The sequence below is a fragment of the Apis cerana genome, linkage group LG1 (genome assembly GCF_029169275.1).
Source record: "Apis cerana isolate GH-2021 linkage group LG1, AcerK_1.0, whole genome shotgun sequence".
Classification (NCBI taxonomy): domain Eukaryota; kingdom Metazoa; phylum Arthropoda; class Insecta; order Hymenoptera; family Apidae; genus Apis; species Apis cerana.
The window spans coordinates 8917268-8936103 of record NC_083852.1 but is presented as its reverse complement, the minus strand read 5'-3'; the positions used below and the strand labels follow the sequence as shown (position 1 = coordinate 8936103).

At 34.2% G+C, this 18836-nt stretch overlaps 1 protein-coding gene and 1 long non-coding RNA gene across 7 annotated transcripts in view; one reads left to right on the top strand and one right to left on the bottom strand.

The window, feature by feature from the left end:
- Nucleotides 1-18836, bottom strand: part of LOC108002561 (peroxidasin) — a 282659-nt gene that overhangs the window by 159675 nt on the left and 104148 nt on the right. The gene's annotated exons all lie outside the window — the stretch shown is intronic.
- Nucleotides 3017-8037, top strand: LOC114578121 (uncharacterized). Its single transcript, XR_003698770.2, has 3 exons — nucleotides 3017-3412; nucleotides 7504-7656; nucleotides 7725-8037. It is a non-coding gene; the product is annotated as an uncharacterized LOC114578121 (long non-coding RNA).

The following is an 18836-nucleotide window of genomic DNA, read 5'->3' as shown; positions in this document are numbered from 1 at the left end:
AGCCACCCCTCCCTCCTTTATCTACCCTCGTTCACCCCGGGCATACAGGTGCATCCGCAGTGCGATTGTTCGCACAGCGCACGTACGGATACAACTGGCGGTGTGCACAACAATCACTGTTACGTACGCAACATACATAGATCGAATACGTTGTGTACAGCGGGAGGAGGGGGATGCAAGAGGATAGAAACGCTCATGCATTTATTTATGGAAGATCCCGAGAGTCACGGGGCCAGATGCGGCAATACGGCGAAATCGTGCCAGTTTACAACGACAACGTGTAGGGGGAGAGAGAGAGAGAGAGAGAGAGCCGGATTTACATTCACAACTTTCGCAGTTTAACGGCAAATATGCCGCGTTTACCACCGCGTTTCTGCATCCCTTGGCACGCGGGGAGGAGAGGCACCGGGTGTGGTTTCCGCTTGGAAAAAAAAAGGACGATACATGTATAATTAAAGGCGCGATTGACATGCATCCTCCCTGGATTTTGATTGGTATTCGTGCAAAGCGAAATGGGAGAAAGATCGATGTTGGTATTGTCGTCTTGCGTTTTTGAAATTGTTTTTGAAATTGAAGATGAGAATTGCAGTATTTTTGATCAGGATTTTTGTGAAATGGGAATGAGAGAGTGATCGGGAGTTTGTGATTTATCGTTGGTATTGATTATAGAATTATCGATATCGATAATGGTAAATGATAAATTTTCTGAACAAATTTTCACCTCTTCCTTCACCTTACGCGAATTAAAAAATTCAATAGGGTTTCCAGTTATAATTCATCGTCAATTAAACGTAATTTCAAAATATATTCCATAATTCATGGAAGGTAAACTCTGCAATTCATAAGAACCTCATGCTCGAAATAGTAGAATCCTTTCTATCTCAAGTAGTATTTCAACAGTTGTTACGGTTTTAGTGGGTTGAAGGGATTATAGCTCACTGAATTTCGAATCATAGATACAGCTGTTGCAAGCTCGATACGTCATAAATTAATAAAGAGCAATCTGATTCGAAACAGATTCACGATTCAGATGACCAACTTGCGAAATACTGTATATCTCATATAAAACATCGTGATGCCGATGATCGATCCCGAGATACGTTTCCCGATTTATAATCTCTCAAAAGATATTTCAAATTTACATCGATACTCCAATGTTTTTCGTTCTCTCGAAAATTCTTCACGATCATACCCAGCCATCCTACGTTAATCAAACGTTCAAAAAGGATTTAAAAATTTTCTATTCTTTCCCCAAGAATTCTGCAGGATCGGGAAAATATAAAATTGGCGACGAACGCTCGGCCAAGATGAATTCGTTATCGAAGGTTGGGCAGAGAGAATCGCAGAATTCGAGCGCGGGCAAAGTGAAATTCGCGGCAAAGGAGGAAGAGTGCGGGGATATTGGCTCGTCTTGTTATTGTTAATTAACGTCCGCCATCAACGGCGATTGATTGATAATTCGATTGATCGGCAGCGAATGGTAAAGGACCACGGTTTCGAGGGGCCATTTTCGAATTGCGGCGAACAAGCATCGCGAATCTGCATCGGTCTCTAATGGATCGTCGGTATTTGCGCTCGAGTGTACTTCCGCTGCTAACGAGATTATGCGAATATGTCGCGACCCTCGATGATACATGGCCGTAATTACGCGGCCGCGTGTCAAGAAATTGGGCGGCAAAGCATTGGGTGCTTGGGCTACGTTCGATTTTGTTGTTTCCTCCTCCCTTGTTGATGCGATTACCGAGTGAAGAGGCGGGAACACAGGGTCTTTGGTTCCTATTTACAAATAAAATGGAAATTCTATTTTTAAATTAATTTTAACGGAGATTATATCGATATATATTCGTGGGATATGCTTGATTCTGAAGAATCAAAATAAAGTATACGAAAAAGTGGTATATAAATTTTTTAAAAGTTCACGAAATAGCATTGCAATGTTTATATAGTATATTTGACAAGAGATTATATTTCAAATTTTCATTTTCAAGATAACTTTGACTTCGAATAAAATGTTTTAAATGATTCATAAAACGAATCTCAATAAATACGGACTATTAATTATTATTTGTTGATAGAATGTTATACAATCTCTTATTAAATTGATTTTGATTATCAATTTCTATCAATTTGTTATAATACGAGACGCATTAATAGATAAAACATCGTATTAAGTAAAGAATCAACATCAGGGAGGCTATCTAAACCATGGAAAAAAAACTTTATTACCCTTACTTCCCATCCATTCAATCTTTGAGTCAGCCAGCATAGAGATATCTACCGTGAAAGAAAGCCACTCGATAATGTTAAATATTCCCTATCATCATTACCATTACGATCAGCAAAGCTGAAGCAAGTAATCGCCTCGTTGAACAACCAGGAAACCCCTCTCGAACCACCCTCTCCAGATCCCTGTGGATCCGTTTCGATAATAATCGAAAACCACTTGAAAATCTTTTTCTCCTCGAAACTCGAGTCAAGTGTCGCGGAAGGGAAGATAACGAAGATAAGGGCCGTTTTAATGTAAACCTCGTCAGCGAATCAGGAATACGAGAGAAATAGGAATGCTATTCGATTATACGTGACGCTATACGCGTAATAATTATACGCCCAGTGTCCATTGGATACGATTAACTGGTGGTATTTCGTCGAAGGACTTAATCTACCTCATCATTCGGATTACGGATACAAAGCCACTCTGAACTTCCGCTTGGCACGATCGAGTCTCTCGGCAAATTGAAAGGCGGACTAGTGTAGTAACGAACAAGACGAAATTACATAGATGTCGCCACTTGTATGGATGTATTGTCACGTGTTGCGGTTTGCAGAGTTATATATAGATGTAGATATATTTGTATGAAGCTTGTGACTAACGAACGAATAATTAATCACGTTGTTGATCAATTAATTAATAACGGAGTTGAACAATAAGATCTTTATTGAGATCGATATAATTTAAATGCAGTTTTTCGAGAGTGTGCTTTTTACTTTCGATTCTTTACGATTAATCAATTCTTTTCTGTTATGTTTCAGACGTTAAAAGGTGTTCAAATGACATGGAACTATCGAAGATGCTTAGAATAAAAAAAAAAGAAGTGCTAATGAATATGTACGACGTCATATTCAAAATTACTTTATAAAAAGCTTTTAAACATACTTTCGCGAGCAGCAATGAATCGATAATGAAATTTACATTTCCCCTCTTCGTCAAACTCTTTTACCTCGGAACAAGTATCGTTATCAAGAATCAAGAAAAAAAAAATTATCGCGTTGCAAGCACTCCATCGGGATCATCGATCATGGATAGTGGGAAAATATGGTTACGGATACCCAAACAAATCGCGTACATACTGTTGCTAACGATGAAACAGCCGCAAACGTTCTCATACATCATACAATGCAAATGAACGAACAGGTAAATTACGCGTTTCAATTCGTTCAACCCCTTCCGGCCGACGTCGACTTCCGGCGTCGATATCAGGTTTCGTTCCATTGTTATCGTTGTTGATTCTTTTTACCGTGCCGATTACAAGTTTCGAAACTGAATTGAAATCATCTCCGTATCCTCTTTCATTCGCCAATCATCTCTTTCGTACGATTCCCTCCTCTTCATCGAGGATTTACACGAGTCGTTATCTTCTGGATAAGTGCATTGTGAAAAATTCTTTTCATTCTTTCGGAAAAGGGGTTGATTTCGAAAGGATTTAGAAAAGAAAATATGTGTAACTATTATTATTATATTATTTGATAAAAGATTCTTTTGATTATCAGAAATTGGAGCAGTGTTACACGGTATATAGTCATAATATTCAAACAACAAGCAATGTTCACTTCTGTACGTACAATTGGGAATTCAAAACTCATTTAGGCAAATGAGAAGAACACGAATCAAGTAAAGAAAAATAAAGAAAAATTTGGAAATTTCGTTCGAAGCTCACTATGAGGTTTTTCAATTTTCTACAATTGGTGGAAATAACTACTGTTTATATATTAACAAACCTTTGATGTTGAACTCAGTTTCAAGCTTCTATTCCGCTAGATTCAGAGTTGCTAATACTTCTGTCTTCACTTAGCTAATTTCTTTGTTCGCTATATCTTCGCTAATTTCATTATCTGATAACTTTACCCTCCCAATTAGTTTCTTTATCAGTTGCTCTCACTCCGCTAGTTTCGTTGCTTTTAGCTTTGCCCTCGCTTAGCTAATTTCGTTGCCTATAACTCTATCCTCGGCATTGTTTGCGAGCAACCGTGGGCATCGATGTCCGCAAAAACTGAACAGCATTCAGCACGTTGGAGATTTAATAATTCTTTTTTTTAACTTTGGATATGACCGATTTTTCTATTTCATAAATTCCAATATTACTCGAACGAGTAGAAAATGAAAATATTTCTCTCCGTAAAAATATGAAATACATTTCCAAATATCGTTAAAAAAAAAATTTTAAATCCCATTGAATATTGTAAATTTAAAAAAAAAAAAAAAAGAAACTCGATAATTATTTTTATCGTAATGAGGATACGAATTATTTAATGAGCGGAACCAATTATCAAACATAGTCCCCCTAACTGTATTATAAATTGAACAAAGCTCCACGTCAATTATATTTATCTTCGCCATTATTTTCACAGAGAGGCAGTGTGCATTTTCGTTCGTCGATTGTAACAAGCATTGAAATCAATCTCAAATAATCATCATACCTACATACACCTATTTCGCCCCGAGTTAAATGCACCCACTAATTAGAGAACTGTTAATTTCGTTTATTAATAAAAAAAAAGAGAGAAAAAGAAAAAAGATAAACAAGCATTTTACAACAGTTGAATTACAGTTAATTCTCGCATCGGGTCATTTCAGTGCAATTATTTCCAGGAGCATAATAATTACGCCGCCGGGAGAATATATTAATATAACGCGAAACGCGACAGACGCGATATCTGTCGATTCGAATATTTCCAAGTAGTGATAGCATTTTGTAATTTGTTAATAGTCTGAGCACAACTGATTCTATTCGATGCATTACAGAAAATCGTATTTAGCTTCCTCAGCTCGATGAAATAACATTATTCGATCATATCGATTTCAAACAAATTGTCACGAAATTAATCTCTCTTATTGCTTGCTTCTACAAATATTACGAATCGACGATGAAAGAATTTTCCTAATTTTATTAATGTAGAAGGATAGAGTCTGAATTCTGCAATTTGGTAAATATGTGATGAATATCATATATATCAAAAATTATCACATAGCGTTTCTTCCCTTAATTTTTAAGAAATTAATTAGTGTAAATGTCATCAAACGCTTGTTGCGAAAAATTGGGAGCCGTTAGTAGATTATATTATCTTCATTAAAAATTATATTATTGAGAAGATGGAAGTATTGATTCGTAAAGTTTCACTAACATTATAAACACCGTTATTAATAAGTCATTCAATTTCTAAAATTGAATAACATAATATCAGTTTTGCCTCGACCTAACCCAAAACCGGAAATATCATATCATCGACTAATAATCACTATTATAAGAGGGGCGCAGTTAATAACGACAATGTAATTAGAAGGTTGACGTTATTATCCTGTGTGTATTCTGTAATAGAGTTCTGATAAGCGAAGCATGTTCATTAGATCAGCGATGTTACGGATTCTGATACTGAGAGATTAATCTGTTCTATCGTTTTCGCGCGATATCATGGCATCTAATTAGATCTGGCCACGCTTCATAAATAATCATCTCTTTTAATATTTGTGATAATTAACCCGTGGAAATAATAGCTCCAGGGACGAGATCGATACACACGGTTGCTCGTAGAGAACGGAAGAGAATGTTCCAGTAATCTATTTATTTCAAATTTGAAAATACATTTCACCGAAATTTTTCTATACAATCAAATCCACCAGATATTATTCAGAAAACCTTTTCTTTCTATCTCTATTATCACAAATTCTTCATAACGTCTCAAAATACGCTTTAACTCAAACTTTCATTATTTTAACCTTTAAGAATCGAATGAACCCGAATGAAAATCTGTAAATAATTACATCGTTCTCGCTTGACATCTCATTCTATTTCCACCATTTTGACTCACTCATCCAAACATTAAAACTCATCGCATCGGAAGGTGTTAACTGCCAGAAACCACCGAAAAAATGAGAGGAATCTCCAGTGGAAAAAGCGAAAATAAGCGTTCTCTCTGCGATGCCCCGCAACTCGAGGGTTGGCCACCTCTCGAAAAAGAGAGAGAAACAGACAGAATAGGAAAAAAAAGCTCGCAGCAACCTTTGGAGAGCAGCAGAGGGTCGTGAAATCAAGAAGATGCGTAAACTTGAAACGGGAAGAGCAATTAAAATCATCCACGTTTCACGCGTTCCATCCACGTCCTGAACGATGCCTGTGATCCACTTTCAACGACGCGATGCGCGCTATGAAGTTGCGGAAAGCGGTTGTGGCACAGCATCATTATTAACGCGTGCTCTCATTAGAACCACCTAACCTCCACCACGTAACCGCCACGTAGTTTGCTCGCGATTTTAGCCTGGAATTCAGCCGCGCGAGTAAACCATGACCACGCGTTTGCCCGAAGTAGCGAAGAACGGCGAAAACACCGACAACTTCCGACTCTGCTTACGCTTCTAGCCAACTTTGTCGCGTCATCCACCGTTGAAATTAAGTGCATCGCCAAGTTTCTCGCGAATTCTCGCTTTCCATCTCCTCCCTTGGACATATTTATCGAAGATTCGAAGAGGATAATTAGCGAGGGGGGATGAATTTAGGAAGAGAGTGTTGGAGAGGAAATGGATTTTGTTCGAACTTAGATACGAAAATTGAAATTTCAAAATTTGTTAAACTTTATTCGGGTTTAAATTTTGTTAGATAATTGTTGCTCGTGTGAACTGTTATCTGTGTTAGAAGATTTAGAGAATTTGTTAGAATTTCAGAGTGTTGTAAAGTATTGTAAATTTTTCTAATTAACGAGAGTTCGATCATTATACGAATAATTCTGAAAGAAGAGAGAGATAATAAATAAAATTTTTAAAGCAGAAGAAAGAAATTTTAATTGTAACAAAAGATTTGTTGAAACTTAATATAAATAACATTGTTTTTATCTTTTGATTTTAATTGCGTGTAAATCTCGTGTATGTTATTATTCCTTTTGTTTTTATATATCTCACAAATTTTTAACTCTCTTCTCTTTTGATCAACGATGCATGGGCGTCTATTTTTCGAAAACAGAAGCTAATGATATGTGGTTTCATTAATCATATATTACGTAGTTAAACAGCAATAAAGACAGTTTGATGAATATTTAAAAAAATGTTTGAGCTTCGCAAATTATTACTATCAAACGCACAAGTTGAAATATATTTAACTATCCATCCTTTATGGAATTTTTAACCATCTACAAAACACGATACACATTCGTTAATCATTCCATATCAAAGGTTCTCTCCTAATTATAAAAATTACGTCGATCGTCCCCAATTTTAAAAATCTGTGAAATTTCTAGAAAACGAGAAGAGATTGGTAAACGGATGAGAAGCGTCAAAGATCAAGTAATGGACGAGAAGCAAATTTCATTCTCCGAATCAGCTATCAGATATATTCATCGCCCGCAGCAATGCGGTTGGATACAAGAATTCGAGGCGATACAAAACGAAACGTAAGGCAATTATAACGAAATTTATCTGATCTAATTACCTGATCTAATTGCTGACCGATTTATTTCAGCGTAAGATCGTAGCATACTCTAATTCCTACTATTTTTCTAAACACGGGAAGATCGATTGACTTGGTGGGCCATTATCGAATTCTCATTAGAAGACAGCTAGCTTGCTTCTTCGGCAAATGTACTAAATTTTATGCGAAGACTTTTAATTGAAATGCATCTTTAAATGTAAGTTTAAATAGAATTAAAAGTTTGTTATGTGCGACGAAAATATAGATTTAAACATGATACGGGAACGAGCGATACCTGGTTCTATATTTATATAGAAGAAAAAAAATATTCATAAAGAATAAATAACATTTTTCACTTGAAAAAAATCGAATTTAAAAACTGTTCAAATACTGGAAAATTTGGATGACTGGATACCAGTGATAGAAGATCGTTATATATGCAAAAATAAATATAAAAAAAAATTTGGAATAATATTTCCTGAAAATTCTGAAAATTCATCGTGTGGATACGGATTATTTTTATTTAATTTTAATTTCTTTGAAAACAAGAAATCGAGGGGAAAAAATATATTTCATATTTTGCTTATTTCTTTTTTTGAAAAATTTTCAAAAGAAAATCTTCATTCTCCAGGAAATAAACTTTCAACCCTTCACTTTTCTTCAAATATTACTCTTCCCCCTCTCTCCCCGACTTATTTTCCCTCATTTATAAATCAACTAGCAAATACTCCGTACTACTACAACCAGGTAATAACTACTTCTCAATAAGACCAGAACTTTAATTTCATCGAAAGTAACCGTACGTTTCTCCAACAATTAGAAAAACAAGGAGCCAGTTGTCACGCTCTAAGCCAAGCAATCAGGCGACGCGAGGGATGCGAGGGAGCACGGATAAAGGAAACGAAGGGATGCGCGAATGACAGAAAGAAGGAGAAAAGAAAAAGGCAAGAAACGGTGAAAGGAAAGCAAAGAGTAGCAGTTGACGCTCCCGAAAAAGCCCTGTCTCTCGCGAAATTTAAGTTCTCCCTAACTATTTGAACCTGTGCCAACCAAAGATCCTCGGTCTCTGGCGCGGCGCGGAAATTATTTCGCGTGTTCCAGCCGGGAAGAGGGCAGCAAGGGTCGCGTGAGCAAGGTTCGTTGCGCTTCATCCCACGAAAGAAACGCGGTGTTCTCAGTTTCTGCCTCGTAGGGTGTCGATCTATGCTACCGGGGCGGCCATTTTTAACCAGTGTCCAGCGGTGTAAAAGGGGAACCGGCCGGCAAAACGTCGTTAAATTCATCGTCCCTGCAGCTATGGCGCGCTTGTTTTTGCCAGCCATGATCGAGATGCGTGCCACTTGGCCGCTTCGCTTCTTGCGAACCGAGTTTTATGTTTAAGTGCACCGCCTTAAGTACTCGAGGATGAAGTACTCGACGGGGTGGGCTGGAAGCCAGGCTGGAAAAGGGTGAAATGCCGTGTAATTTTTGTCGAGGAGGAATTGTATGTTTCTTCGGGATTTTGAGTTGGAATTTTTTAAATATCGATTGTGTGCGTCACGGATTGGGAAGAAGTTAGAGAAATTTGAATCTTGAAATTTTGAAATCAAGTCCACACTTGAAGTAAGAAATGAATGTAAATTGGGAATTACATTCGGGATACAAAGGACAAATCTAATAAGATTAAATGAAAAATTCAATTCTATTCTGAATTCAAATCTAAATCCAATTCGAAAGCTAATCCGATCTGGAAAAGAAAATCAATCTGTAAACATGTATATCCTGAGTTAAGCCTTCTAAATGAAAATACAAAGCCAAATCGAATTTAGACGACATATTTAAAGCCAGATTTAAATCTGAATCGAACTGGAAAACAAATCCAAAATCCAACCTAAGTCTAAATTAAATCTAAATCCAAATTCGAATGTGAATTGAAATCGAAACTCGAATCCCGAATAGTTAATTAGAAGAATTTGAGGAAAAATAATATATCTGTTGGTTAATTTATCGAGAAAATCACACATTTGTTGTTACTAATTAATAGCAAAGAGATATTACGAAAATTAACTTTTCTGATTCTGATTCATCAGTGATAGAATTCATATTGCATTCTGTAGAAAAAAAATAAAATCTGGTTTGCAAAATTTATGAGGTAAAGCAACAGAATTTATACCATTGAGAACGTACTCATTGTTCTTGTATCTTATCGTTATCGGAGAAGAACTAATTGTAATTAGTGCGGAAACGGTGCACATTAATTTGAAAACTGAATACAAAGGCAAGAGGAAATTCAACTAGTTTCCAAGTCAAATCAGCATTGCTGCTTTTCGATAAATTTGAATCCATATAATTTGCTTCTTCCTGATCATTCGAATTTCTAATCCCAAAATATTTATTATCAACCCGAAGAAACTTGATTTTTTCCATACCAGATAAAAGGATCGCGTATAATTAATTATATTTTTTAACAAAAAGTTTTTAATAAATATTTATTATAATATTGTAAAGAAAGAAATAGAGCCAAGGATGCATTAAAAAAGAAATATCGAACCAAAAGTAAAAATAGAATTAAAAAGAAAATTCTTACGACTTCTCTTCTGGACATATATATATATATATATTTATTTCTCGATTAAACAACGTATCCCTTTTCTTAACATTAAATTAAACACTAAGAAAATCAATATTTGAAAAAGGAGGTCCGCCTTTGAGGGATAGAAAATCCCATAAAACTGAGAGAGAAAACAAATATCTCGCGATATTAAAGGAACGGTATATTAAATGTTTCTTTAATAAATAAGAACGGATGCTTTGAAGGTTGCTCTGATTATTGTACCAATTCTGTTCTCATTGTGCGCGAGAACGAGTCAAAGACAAAGGCGGAGAAACGAGAGGAAGAAGGAGGAAGAGCAGGGAGGATCTAAACGCGACCCTCGGCTCGTTGTCAAAGTGGAAAACGAGAAAGAGCAAAAAGCTTTCGTCGCTAACGAATGTACGCGTGGTCTCACAAAGTAAATCATTAACTGTGTCAAAAAGGGACTAAGACTATGCATTTTTATATACGAAATCAAATTACGTACGTATTTGATGAACCAATAATAATTCTATAATCACATTTTTTATTATTTTGTTGATTTCTTTTTTGTTTATTTTTTTTGGTGATTAAATTTTGCCATTAAATATAATTAATGACGTATATACTTTAATAATAATAAGAAAAATGGATATTGATGAAGAAGATTGGAGATTATTATTTCGAATGACGTGTATGCTTTGTCTTAAAAATTTTTATAATTCATTAAACAATCAAATGTAAGAAACAAATGGAATAAGGATCTAATCATAATAAAAGGATAAAACGTTTTAATCTATTTTAAGATTATTGCAAGTAAAGGTATAATGTATGATATTTCTCAAATTTAATAACCTAATATTTATTTTTAAAATTATTTTCTTTTTAAATTATAAAATTTAATTTTATTCGTCTTTACATAACTATGATTATGTTTATAATATTTTCAGAAATTACTGTCCACTTTTATGCTTTCACATTTTTTAATTCCGCAGAAATGATATCAAAGTATTCGTCGTTTCACTTCAATCTCATTTAAAACATAATATTAAGAAATAGAAAATTTCGTAAATACGTATTTATGTCGTGAAACATCAAATTAAAGAGATTGAAATATTTTCTTCTACGTTTAAAAAGGAAAAATAGTTGAAAAGCCGCATCGATCGATTAAATTATTTGTGAGAGAGAGAAAGAGAGAGACTTAAGAGAAAAACCATGGACTTTCTATAGTTGGAAAAATTACCCCGATTAACCGTTTATCCGTAAAGAAATTTCCAAGTATACAGTTTTCGTCTGTGATCCCATTCAACAACAGACGAATACACACGAAACCGTGGCTACCTTTACATCTTACGTAAAGTGTATCAATCCGTAGAGAACGTGCTCCATCCTCGACGGATTGCTTTATGTAATCGTTGTTTCTCTTTATTTTTCGACGTAAAGACACAATCGAGGGGGAAAAAAAAAAGAAAATCGAGAAACAAATCACGTTTCACAATAACAATTTTACGATTATTATTTAGAAAGAAAAAAAATCTAAAAATCTCGATACTCCTTTAAGATAAAGCGATTGAAATCATTGTAATATAATTCGTTTCGAATATAAGAGAAACGAAACAAGAAGAAGAGAAAAAAAAAATACTACAAATACTTTTGGCTCGAAAAAGGAGGAGCAGGCCGTAAAAAAAAACCGAGGCTACGACAGAAACATACGATTATAGCGTCTAGGATCACGATCCTCCCATCCGCATAATCCCCCTACGTTCTCGTGAAAGCTCCTCTTTTGATTTACATCGGTGACGCACACTTTCCTTGCAAAAATAACGAGCAGGAACAGGCGTACGTCAAACGTCGAACTCGTAAAGCCTCCCTTTCGGCGCCATTCGCTACGAGTAGATTCAACGTCCCTCCATTTTGTCACGAGTATCTCAACGAAGAATTCATAGATCGTGTATTCCCCATAAATATACTATATCCTTAAACGAAAGATTTACGAGGCTTTGAACTACAGTCGATAAAATTGAGCAATAAAAAATGACTAGGGAAATGATGGTAAGATATAAGATCCTCGATTAGAGATGGAAAATTATATTGCTTTATTCATGTAGAATTTAGAAATTTGTTTAGAGAATTAAGTCTCTATAATTTTAAAAAAGAGGGTTGATGATAATTTAAGGTATAGAATTTTTTATTATATATTTATTTTAATATAAATTCACGAATTTGTATATTCGGATTTATTATAGTTTGTCTATTTTTTATTTTTTTTTTATTTTTTCGAGATTGGATTCTGGAAGACACGTATAAAACGTTGATGCATAAAAATCTCGATCGAGGTTTATTGAGATTTACATAATCAAAATAGAGTTATTTCGTTCTATTTTTCTCTAAGCCAAATTTCACAAATTACTTATAGCTCAATGAATAAATTTTAACTAACATTTTTGTTTTAAGGGATCTTCTAAAATGGATTTCCAAAGATATGTAAATAATAAATAATAGAAATAGAAATAGAATCAAATAATGATAAAAAGATAATATTAATTAATCAAATTATATCAATTTTACATTGATTGGTCATTAATTCTCATTTTACCATATAAAATCGACAATACTTGTGCAATTAACAGAAAGCGTAATGATTGTAATTAATTAAATTATATATTATTAAATTAATTAACAAAAAGCGAGTGTTTAGTTACCTCATAAACAAGTAATATTACATCGCGATCATTTTCATATAAAACAAAATTGATGAGCAAAAAGCTTAGCAAATTTGTAATGGAATTTGCTTTATTTTTCAATAACTCCCCTCCTCCAATTAAGAATTTCCAACTGTATCGAATCACGTCGCTAATAATAAGAGAGAAACAAAAAAGTATCCATATCCCGTCAACAAATCATAAAAAGAAATATAAAATAATATTTTCTTGATCTTCGTAAGGGAAGATTAAAACGTTAATAATAACATTTTTATCTCTCGATTAACAATTAAATAAATAAATCCTCGAAACATCGGTATAAGATAACGAGGGAAAATGATGAAAGTCCAAGAAATTGAAAAATAAAATGGCGATTTCTCACAGGTGAATTTAATAAAAGCATGGAAAAAGGTATTCGCGTCGTAAAATTAGAAAATCGGAAATATCAGATATTTTGCCGCCTGATCACAGGGATATGAACGATAATAAATATCCAATCGAGCACACATGAACACCGAGGCACCGAATGGCCTCCTGTTCCACCATTCGAGCACGCGAAACGTGCCCCGTTCATATCGCGAAGGAACACCAGAATTTATGCCTGTTCCGCACCTGGTATTTCGGTCAAATATTTCATAAACAGTGCACGAGTATATCGACGTCGATTCTCTTCCGACAAAAATATCTCGATGGCTATTTCTCGCGCTTATTGCCTCCACTTTGCCCCCCTCTCTTTCTTGATCGTGCCCCGTTTCTTCAAACCTTCCATTTCTATTGGTGGTCCACTATCTTCCTTTCTCAAGAATTTACCGCCATCTTTATCGGCGTTTTCTTTTGTCATAATGCGCTTTCATGACGATGAAATCGAGGCTTTCTTTGCGATAAAGAGAGAATCGTATATGGAAGTTGATCGATGAAAGTTTGCTCGTTATCAGTCGGTTTATCAGTTGTGATCGATTCAAGGATCTTGATAAGTTGGTCTTTGAGGAATTTGTTTTCACATGACGTGTGCAGAAATGAATAATTATTTATACGAAAGAATGGAAAAATTGATGCTACATTACAGAATCTTTTAAGGTTATGGAATTCTAACCTAACTTTTGAACGAATTCTTGAATTCTTGGAAGAAATTAATTACAAATGAACGATAATAAATGTATTTTTTTATAATATTTACTAAAAAGAAAACATCAACATTCAACATTTAATATGGAAAAAGCAAACTCAAATATTAATAATAATAAACCAATATTTTTTGAAAATCTTAGGTTATATAGCTTCGTTGATACGAAGAAAATTTAGATTAATCGATTTATTTTCTCACGTATCTCATTAACGATTTAAATATTACGGATATTGGGAAGCATATTATATATTACGCAAACATTGTTCATTAAGCAAAACCAAACATTTCGTAACGAAATACGCGAAATGCATTTTTTCGTAACTTCTACGAAAAATGAATAGAATTAAATATCCGACTATAAAATAATAATTATTCCAAAACATATAATAAATAACGAACAAGGAGATAATACCCGCATATACATCAAGTAAAAAAAAAAAAAAAATTTCCAAATTGATAACTAACGAATCCTGCCGCGCACGCAAATTTCCCCCCTCCCTGAAATTATTATTTTCAATAAAATCCCTGATTTACGACCGAGTACCGAGTGTATATTGATGTATTAATCGGGGGATAAAATCACGTAGCGAAACACAATTTCAACGAACAAAGTACTCCATCATTGCAACACCAACAACACCGAGAGCGATGCCTCGATTTTTTCGAAATTTTCATCCCCACCTCCATTCCCCTCAATATTATTATATCCTCATAATCATCATTGATTACGCGCGGCCGTTGATTCATCCAGAAATAAAAATTGCGGCCAATTATCCCGCGAGCCGAGAATTACGATCCGTATATAGCAGTCGTTTTCTCACGACCCATCGTAAAAAAAAAAAAAATTGTATATCGTCGATACACAGTTGTATACCGGATAATGGGGATAATATTGCAAGTTTAACGAGTGGATCGATCCCAAATGATTTTTACGATGTAATTCTGTGTGTGGCGATCCCAACGCCATATAAAATCGATCCTTTTTCACGAGGAAGCAACGTGCGAACCGATAAATACACGCGCGGATGGAAGACAATGGGGACACGCGACACGTGAAGAGAGAGAGAAAGGGAGAGGGTGTTTCCAGAGAACGCAAGAGCCGTTCGATTTATCGTCTTTGTGGATTTCGAAAACGCCAAACTGCCAATAACGCCTCCACCGTAAAAATGTCGTGAACAATACTACTGGTACGCGATCCGGTTGACGCGTTTCCGGCGGAAACGCGCGGACGTAACGATTCCGCCGCCGAGCGATTGTGCCGCTGATGTTTCGATGTTTGTTTCCCTCGTTCTCACTTTTAGAATTTTAATCATTCGATTTCTGTGCTTTGTCTTTTGAGATAGATATTTTCTACGAATTGATTAATCGTGCGATTTCACTGCCAAGTTTCTTGGGAGGAATATTTTTATAATTTTGCCCGAGCATTTTAAAAATAATCTTCTGATTTAATTGGGAAGAAAGAAGGAAGAGGTAAGAGGAGGGATACGTAAGAATTTATTGATTCTATATATACATAGAATTAAATTATAAAAGTTATTTTTACGATATTGGTATAAATTTTTCTTTTCGTAGTTTTCTTGTCATCTTTAATGTGATTGTCGAGTGAAAAACTTTGTGGAAATTAGTTTTGTACATAATGGTCCTTGTTTCACGGAAAAACTCATTTCGAAAAATTTGTATAGCATACGCCTATTTTTACCGGACGGCTATTCAAATTTAAAATGCCGTGAACAATAGTAGTACACAAAGCTTTACAGTTATCCAGCACAAGTATTGACTTTTATTTCTGTGACGATTTCACTATAACTCGAAGTTTGTTTACTGAAAAAAAAAGGAACAAAATGAAAAAGAAAAGTAGGGAAAAAATATATTGATAACACATTTGTTCCCAAAATGAATTATTTTTTAAATGAAAATTTTATCAACAAGTTTCTAATTAAAGTGAGATCAAATATAATATTAAACACGATATAAATTAAAAAAAATAAAAAGAAAGTTAATATTAATATTGTCTCACGAATTTTTAATCTCAAATTAGAATTGAATTACATTGTTGGCATATCGATAAGTGTCAAGGGAGGCTCATCCCAAGCAGTGAGTACGAATCTTTTACAATTACACCATAAATCAATTTGCATTTCTAAAATATTCTCCATCAACTTTTTTAAACTTTCATCAATTTTTCTTCTAACTCATAAACTCACTTATAATATGAAATTATAGATTATATAATTATTATTTAAAGAATTACGATTATAAATTACTAACCATCCCTTTGGAGACTGCAACAAAACAATATATTATACAATCTTGGGAATATATTATCCCATTAATCTCGACAAGATTGAAAATAAAGATAAGACAAGAGAAAATATAAATAATAAAAGACAATAGACATATATTCGAACGTTTGAACGATATTGTATGAACATTGATATACATAAAAGAAATACGAGAATCCTGCTCATAAATGTATATCTTATTTTCACCTACAAACGACAGAATCATTCGGATATCATTCTCAGTCTCTGGTTCCACTCCATTCGATCAGAATCCTCCATAACTATTCTAACTGTTTCCCATACGTCGACATTACGATTTCTCTCGGTTCGCATAGCATCTGTGTCAGCCTTAAATCAGCAATGGTATCAACCATTGCAAGATATCGTCACGGTGGCCCGGTTGCAACGCATAATTGCACTTTAATAGAATCAATCAGGCCGAGTCGAAACTCAATGAGTCGGTTCGAAGCTGAGAATAGCTGATAAAATGGCGCTGAATGAGATATTGGTCCTCGCAATCATCGATTTTTCGATTTACGACGACAAATCTGACGAGTAATGGTGAAGATATAGTTGGTCTTAATGAACGTTACAGGCAAGAAAAGAAAGAAGCAAGAGAAGGAAGATGGATGAAAAATTCTGAGTCCGTGTTGAGGTTAGGATCCTCCGTTTAGGGAATTTTCTAATTGTTAGGTTGTTGCACGTGATTTCACTTCAATTTGAAATTATTTGAATGTAATTAGAATGGAATATTTTATCGTTTCATTGTAAAAATATAAATGCTTTCGAGCTATAAATGCTCCAATGCTTTCCTCTTATAAAATTCGAACGGAAATAAAAAAAAAACTTTCCAAATAGTTACATGTGCAAAAAAAGGAAACAAAGTAAAAAGTTTGGTATTAAAAATTTCAATTTTAAATCATTTAAAAATCGTTATAATTGTACAATATTAATCTTTCTTTCACGTAGAACTTAAATTAATCGAAATAATATAAACTTACTTAATAATCTTATTAGGAATTCGACCATCTTTTATCTTTAATGTCTTCTGGTGAATCTGATATATTTTTGTAAAAATCAACACGATAATCAACTTTTTCAACGAAGAGGAGATTAAACGGAAATAAAAAAACGACGTTGGACGTAAATAAATAATCAAGAAGAAGAGAACAATTTCGAAAATTCAGATTGTGCGTTTGCATCAGACGTTCACATTAGATGTGTATGTGCAACATTTCTCGAATATGTTCCGCTGCTTGTCAAGACGGAACAAATATTGGATAAATGTAGGTAAATCTACGAATGCTTCTCACTCTTGAGTTACATATATATATATAGTTTTATATATATACATATAGTTGTACGAAGTTGTATGTCACAGGAAATGTTCTTGCGCGCTCTTTGACTTTCAATAGCAGATACCTCAAAGTCTTGTTCATGGAACACCGGTCGCCAATCTGCTTGGTATTGGTGACCGCGTTGCGGATGCTTGCATCTGATTCGAAATCCTCTCTGGTTACTTCGAAACTTAGTCGATGATTCATGAAACTACCTAAGTAAATTGAACATAATTTCCCTTTCAAATGCCATTGTGTATAAAAGACAACAAAGATGATTGTAATCTTTTGTCTATCTTTTTCTCAATAACTATCGTTAATTTGTTACATTTAAGGATCCAACACGAATCAAATATGTGGTAAAGATTTAGGCTAGATTTCGCATATGAAATCATCAATTTATAGAAAGTGAGAGGTTGAATAATATTTGAAAAATGTAATCATGAAAAATAAACGAAGGAATTATTAATAATGATCGATTAAATCAATTAAACTACGAATAGTTTTATTAAGAATTAATTTCACAAAAATACAAATCAAGATAAAATTATCCATTAATATGTTTGAGAATTATAATCTAAAAATTTCTCTTAAATATACTGTTTAATCATGCGTTTATTTAAAATCGATAACAAGATATTGTTCTATTTTTCGAAAAGAATGAACCTTCCAATAAAATAGCTAGTACTTCGTCTTCTTTCACCAAAGTATCTTTCAATCTTTTTATCTACATCATTTACGTCAATCAGCATCGCGAAGAAAGCAAATACACGAAATACACTTGCATAATACATTACACAACGATACTTTCATTATCGTGCACCTTCATATCTTTCTTCAACAAAAATTTCTCCAAAAGAAAAAAAATAAACCTTTCATCCCTCTCTAAATTTCTTGATCTTCCTACAATTTAAATCGCCTAAGCGTCGCGTGCAATCACGCCACAATTCCGATTTCTAATTCAAGCCGATAAGAAGGAACGTTGTGACGAGTTTCCGCAAGATTGCAGTTTAAAAGAGATTTTGATTGACGCTCGTAACCATGTAACGTAGTCTGACTAGGGGATTGATTAAGAAGTGACACTCCAGATAAAAAGAAAAGTAGCACGCGAACCTTCATTTCCTCAAACTTTTTCCAATCTTTGATCAAAGCCCTTCCTCCACTT